Below are 7,500 nucleotides of genomic sequence, written 5' to 3'. Positions count from 1 at the left end.
AGTAGTTTTAGGAGATGAACGAGTAACAGCTGGTAATATAGACGGCTCCTACGAAATTTTTTCCTATTTAATTTTTTTCTGCATCCATTTAAATAAAATTTTAGTCATCTTTTTTTTCAACTTTACTCATAAAACTTCTAAATTGATTTCATAGGGCACAAAGATTGATTAAATTGTTAAAGTTTTGTTAATTAATTTGATTTGATTTTTTTTTTATGACTAAAATGTGATTAAAACTCGAAAATTTTGAAAAAAAAAACTGCTTTCATAGGGCACAAAGATTGATTAAATTGTTATTCAGTTGTTCCTATTTAAAACGTTCTGGAATGTATTTTGATGAATAGTGAGTGAGCGGCTTCACAGACATCAGTGTGTGTGTGTGTGTGTGTGTGTCTCAGACCGACGAAGGGCGTCTGAAGTTCCTCAGAGGACACACAGGTTAATATAATGACACACACAGTCTGTTTAATATTCATCTGAGAGGAGAGGACACCCGCTGCTGGACGCACAGAACACATTAACTCTGATAAAGGACTTACGCTGTCCTCTGACTGTGTGTGTGTGTGTGTGAGAGAGAGAGAGAGAGAGAGAGAGAGAGAGAGAGAGAGAGAGAGAAAGTGTGTGTGTGTGTGTGTGTGTGTGTGTGTGTGTGTGTGGAGGGCTGCTGTTGCCGTGGTAATGAGGGATTCTTCCTCACTGACCCAAAGACATCACATAAAAGACAGAGAGAAGTTTCCAGGATCAGATCAGCTTCATCTCGATCACACACACCGTCGCTCATCACAGAACTTCACAAACAAACTGTAGTCCATCATTTTATCCCTTAAAACGCGTCTTTAAATCACCAAAATTACATAAGCATTTTTTTCTTGAAAACAAATGTCTTCATGCCTTGAAATATCTTGAGTGTAACTCGACACCCTTGCCTCATTTAGTATGTGCGGTTCTATGAATATGCAAATGAGCCCCGCCTCCACTCACTCACTCAGCTCAGAGATCCACTGGTTGACGATCACACGTTGATCTGATTGGTTACAAGGTAGTTTGTGACGTCAGAAACACCAGCGATTTCAAAGCGTGTGTTTGAGACTGTCTTTGGTTCACTGCAGTTTTAAGGAGGAAATACTCAGCAATGGTGTCGACTTATGAACTTACACATGGTTTGTCTTAAAGCAGATTAAACACACCACATACACACATAAACAACATTAAACGCTGGATTTACAACACGTAACATTACGGGTACATTGTTTTTGCTTCAAATAAACTTTTCTGTCCTCTTCACAAAAAAATTAATAACAAAATACTGTCAAATATATATGTATGTATAAAGTAATACGTGTGTGTAAACTAAATATACATGTATTCTTATTAAAGCAACAGAAGTGCTTCAGAGAGATTTTGCTGTTATTATAGTTTGATTAGCATAACTGACCGCAGGTTTATTAGGCTACTGTCACTTTAAGACCGACTGCACAGATCCAACACTCCTGCGTTTTCTTTCTCAAATGTTTGTGTTCGCGACATAAATGATTGTGGTTACTTGCAAAGATGGTCATTCTGACACATAAATGTGTGTATTTAACCATGCAAGCCTATTAGCAGGCAAACATAACTCACTTCAGTCCTCATGCACTCTATGAGCAGCAGCTTCACGCGGGGCTAGTCGTCACACACCTGTTTTAAACACTTCCACACGTTAGCATGACAAAACTCAGTGCATTTAATAGTTGCCATATCAACACTATATAGAGAAAAAAATGCGCCAAAATTCTGAAATCTTTGGACGATATCACTGAACATTTATTTAACCAAAGCAAAAGTAAATTTCTTATGTTAATCTTTAATCTCTGTTTTTTGTGTTTATTTAAAATTAGACAAATCTAATATATTTTTAATCTTATATCTGTAATTGAACAGTTGAGATGGTTCTTTAGTGCTGATGTAACACTCGCCGGGTATAAACCCCAGTTGTGCAGGCGGGGCATGTTGTCACACTGCGTTACAATGAGCTCCTATTAGAACTATGATATTCTATTCTATACTTTTATGAATTCTGTTGAGAAACCATGAGAAAAAGGTGAATAAAGACTGGGAGTCAATGTTATGAAATTATTAATTATTATTATGTTTTGAACTGTGCTGCATAGCTGTGTTTTCCGGAGTGCTCGTTGTCAAACTCAAAAATATGTTTATTTTTTGCCTAATTATAAAAAAATGCCATTATTTTAAATGAAAAACTTAATTGTATTTTATTGATAAAATATTTTAGTTTGTCTTGTATATTTTCTTGATTAGATCACATTTTAATCTGTCATATGGTCATGTTATAATGTACTATGTTGTCACGTTTCACTTCCATTATTTCGGGTTAATAAAGAAAAAAAGTGCACACTCTATTAATGAAACAAAACCACATAATTATACTAGACGTGTGAAATTAATGAGGGAAAAATAAAGACTCTGAACTGCTCTCCTCTATAAACACAGTGTGTTGTCTTTCGCCGCTTACTACAGTTCAACTGTTTAAAATCACTCGTTTTTAAAGCGCAATGCTTAGAAACGCATGCAAATACAGAGCAAAACTCTCGACCGGTTAATCGTACATCGCCCATAATGCCAGTACAGATGTTTAATCATCTGCAGTCGAGCAGTTTCAGACAAACTTCAGTCAGAAACACCACAGAAGCAGAACTCGCAGGACTGTGTGAGAGAGAGAATGAAGAAGGGATGAAGAAAGGCAGGTGAGAGAGAGAGAGCGCTGGGGCTGTTGGGAAGCTCTCGGTCAAAACTGCCTCCTCTGCACATTTGCGGAGCTTAGAGGAGGACGCTGGGATTGGGGTCGAGCGGAGGGGAAGAAAACAACTGAACTCAGCAGCCGGAGACAGAAAACCTGCAATTAGAAACAGTTCTGCAGCGAGACTTCAGAACACTGAACATCCACATCAGCGAGACTCCAGAACACTGGAGAACACTGAACATCCACATCAGCGAGACTCCAGGACACTGAACATCAGCGAGACTCCAGAACACTGAACATCCACATCAGCAGGACTCCAGAACACTGAACATCAGCGAGACTCCAGAACACTGAACATCCACATCAGCGAGACTCCAGAACACTGAACATCCACATCAGCGAGACTCTAGAACACTGAACATCCACATCAGTGAGACTCTAGAACACTGAACATCCACATCAGCGAGACTCCAGAACACTGAACATCCACATCAGTGAGACTCTAGAACACTGAACATCCAAATCAGCGAGACTCCAGAACACTGAACATCCACATCAGTGAGACTCTAGAACACTGAACATCCACATCAGCGAGACTCCAGAACACTGAACATCCACATCAGCGAGACTCTAGAACACTGAACATCCACATCAGCGAGACTCCAGAACACTGAACATCCACATCAGCGAGACTCTAGAACACTGAACATCCACATCAGCGAGACTCCAGAACACTGAACATCCACATCAGTGAGACTCTAGAACACTGAACATCCACATCAGCGAGACTCCAGAACACTGAACATCCACATCAGCGAGACTCTAGAACACTGAACATCAGCAAGACTCCAGAACACTGAACATCAGCAGGACTCCAGAACACTGAACATCCACATCAGCGAGACTCCAGAACACTGAACATCAGCAGGACTCCAGAACACTGAACATCCACATCAGCGAGACTCCAGAACACTGAACATCAGCAGGACTCCAGAACACTGAACATCCACATCAGCGAGACTCCAGAACACTGAACATCAGCAGGACTCCAGAACACTGAACATCCACATCAGCGAGACTCCAGAACACTGAACATCAGCAGGACTCCAGAACACTGAACATCCACATCAGCGAGACTCCAGAACACTGAACAGCAGCGAGACTCCAGAACACTGAACATCCACATCAGCGAGACTCAAGAACACTGAACATCAGCAGGACTCCAGAACACTGAACATCCACATCAGCGAGACTCCAGAACACTGAACAGAAGCGAGACTCCAGAACACTGAACATCCACATCAGCGAGACTCCAGAACACTGAACATCAGCGAGACTCCAGAACACTGAACATCAGCAGGACTCCAGAACACTGAACATCCACATCAGCGAGACTCAAGAACACTGAACATCCACATCAGCGAGACTCCAGAACACTGAACATCCACATCAGCGAGACTCTAGAACACTGAACATCCACATCAGCGAGACTCCAGAACACTGAACATCCACATCAGCGAGACTCCAGAACACTGAACATCCACATCAGCGACTCCAGAACACTGAACATCAGCAGGACTCCAGAACACTGAACATCAGCAGGACTCCAGAACACTGAACATCAGCGAGACTCCAGAACACTGAACATCCACATCAGCGAGACTCCAGAACACTGAACATCAGCGAGACTCCAGAACACTGAACATCAGCGAGACTCCAGAACACTGAGCATCAGCGAGACTCCAGAACACTGAACATCCACATCAGCGACTCCAGAACACTGAACATCAGCAGGACTCCAGAACACTGAACATCAGCGAGACTCCAGAACACTGAACATCAGCAGGACTCCAGAACACTGAACATCCACATCAGCGAGACTCAAGAACACTGAACATCCACATCAGCGAGACTCCAGAACACTGAACATCCACATCAGCGAGACTCTAGAACACTGAACATCCACATCAGCGAGACTCCAGAACACTGAACATCCACATCAGCGAGACTCCAGAACACTGAACATCCACATCAGCGACTCCAGAACACTGAACATCAGCAGGACTCCAGAACACTGAACATCAGCAGGACTCCAGAACACTGAACATCAGCGAGACTCCAGAACACTGAACATCCACATCAGCGAGACTCCAGAACACTGAACATCAGCGAGACTCCAGAACACTGAGCATCAGCGAGACTCCAGAACACTGAACATCCACATCAGCGACTCCAGAACACTGAACATCAGCAGGACTCCAGAACACTGAACATCAGCGAGACTCCAGAACACTGAACATCAGCAGGACTCGAGAACACTGAACATCAGCGAGACTCCAGAACACTGAACATCAGCGAGACTCCAGAAAACTGAACATCAGCGAGACTCCAGAACACTGACATCAGCGAGACTCCAGAACACTGAACATCAGCAGGACTCTAGAACACTGAACATCAGCGAGACTCCAGAACACTGAACATCAGCGAGACTCCAGAACACTGAACATCCACATCAGCAGGACTCCAGAACACTGACATCAGCGAGACTCCAGAACACTGAACATCAGCAGGACTCCAGAACACTGACATCAGCGAGACTCCAGAACACTGAACATCAGCAGGACTCCAGAACACTGAACATCAGCAGGACTCCAGAACACTGAACATCAGCGAGACTCCAGAACACTGAACATCAGCAGGACTCCAGAACACTGACATCAGCGAGACTCCAGAACACTGAACATCAGCAGGACTCCAGGACACTGAACATCAGCGAGACTCCAGAACACTGAACATCAGCAGGACTCCAGAACACTGACATCAGCGAGACTCCAGAACACTGAACATCAGCAGGACTCCAGAACACTGAACATCAGCAGGACTCCAGAACACTGAACATCCACATCAGCAGGACTCCAGAACACTGAACATCAGCAGGACTCTAGAACACTGAACATCCACATCAGCGAGACTCCAGAACACTGAACATCAGCAGGACTCCAGAACACTGAACATCCACATCAGCGAGACTCCAGAACACTGAACATCCACATCAGCGAGACTCCAGAACACTGAACATCCACATCAGCGACTCCAGAACACTGAACATCCACATCAGCGAGACTCCAGAACACTGAACATCCACATCAGCGAGACTCCAGAACACTGAACATCCACATCAGCGAGACTCCAGAACACTGAACATCCACATCAGCAGGACTCCAGAACACTGAACATCAGCGAGACTCCAGAACACTGAACATCAGCGAGACTCCAGAACACTGAACATCAGCAGGACTCCAGAACACTGAACATCAGCAGGACTCCAGAACACTGAACATCAGCAGGACTCCAGAACACTGAACATCCACATCAGCAGGACGACTCCAGAACACTGAACATCAGCAGGACTCCAGAACACTGAACATCAGCAGGACTCCAGAACACTGAACATCAGCAGGACTCCAGAACACTGAACATCCACATCAGCAGGACTCCAGAACACTGAACATCCACATCAGCAGGACTCCAGAACACTGAACATCAGCAGGACTCCAGAACACTGAAGACCACATCAGCAGGACTCCAGAACACTGAACATCAGCGAGACTCCAGAACACTGAACATCAGCGAGACTCCAGAACACTGAACATCAGCGAGACTCCAGAACACTGAACATCAGCAGGACTCCAGAACACTGAACATCAGCAGGACTCCAGAACACTGAACATCAGCAGGACTCCAGAACACTGAACATCAGCGAGACTCCAGAACACTGAACATCAGCGAGACTCCAGAACACTGAACATCCACATCAGCAGGACTCCAGAACACTGAACATCAGCAGGACTCCAGAACACTGAACATCAGCGAGACTCCAGAACACTGAACATCAGCAGGACTCCAGAACACTGAACATCAGCAGGACTCCAGAACACTGAACATCAGCAGGACTCCAGAACACTGAACATCAGCGAGACTCCAGAACACTGAACATCAGCAGGACTCCAGAACACTGAACATCAGCAGGACTCCAGAACACTGAACATCCACATCAGCAGGACTCCAGAACACTGAACATCAGCGAGACTCCAGAACACTGAACATCAGCGAGACTCCAGAACACTGAACATCAGCGAGACTCCAGAACACTGAACATCAGCGAGACTCCAGAACACTGAACATCAGCGGGACTCCAGAACACTGAACATCAGCGAGACTCCAGAACACTGAACATCAGCGAGACTCCAGAACACTGAACATCAGCGAGACTCCAGAACACTGAACATCAGCGAGACTCCAGAACACTGAACATCAGCGAGACTCCAGAACACTGAACATCAGCGAGACTCCAGAAAACTGAACATCAGCGAGACTCCAGAACACTGAACATCAGCAGGACTTCAGAGGAGCGCTTTTAGACATCTAAAAATCTGTCATTAAATATCACTATTCTTTGCATTTATTCAGCAAAATAAACATGAAATAATGTATTTTAATTAGACTGATTATGTATTAATTTATTATTGTTGATTGATTTGATTTCATTAAACATTTTGAATCTATTCCGTTGGTTGAAACGAAACGAAAATTATAATAAATACGTATATTTGTTAAAGGAAGCATTATTTCAGCTGAAGAAATAGATTAAAATTGTTTAATGAAATCAAATTAAACTAAAGAAGAAGAATAAAACTATCAATAAATGTTGAAATGAACATTAACTAAAATTATGAAATGCTTTACAACTATTTATTGTT

At 43.6% G+C, this 7,500-nt stretch overlaps 1 protein-coding gene across 5 annotated transcripts in view; it reads right to left on the bottom strand.

Annotated features, from left to right (window-relative positions):
* The window catches only part of mafgb (v-maf avian musculoaponeurotic fibrosarcoma oncogene homolog Gb), a 34,933-nt gene that overhangs the window by 13,261 nt on the left and 14,172 nt on the right, over window positions 1-7,500 (bottom strand). The window lies entirely within an intron of this gene.

The sequence above is a fragment of the Leuciscus leuciscus genome (assembly GCF_965113295.1).
Source record: "Leuciscus leuciscus genome assembly, chromosome: 23".
Classification (NCBI taxonomy): Eukaryota; Metazoa; Chordata; class Actinopteri; order Cypriniformes; family Leuciscidae; genus Leuciscus; species Leuciscus leuciscus.
The sequence above is the reverse complement of the archived record's forward strand: the minus strand, read 5'-3'. Positions and strand labels throughout refer to the sequence as shown.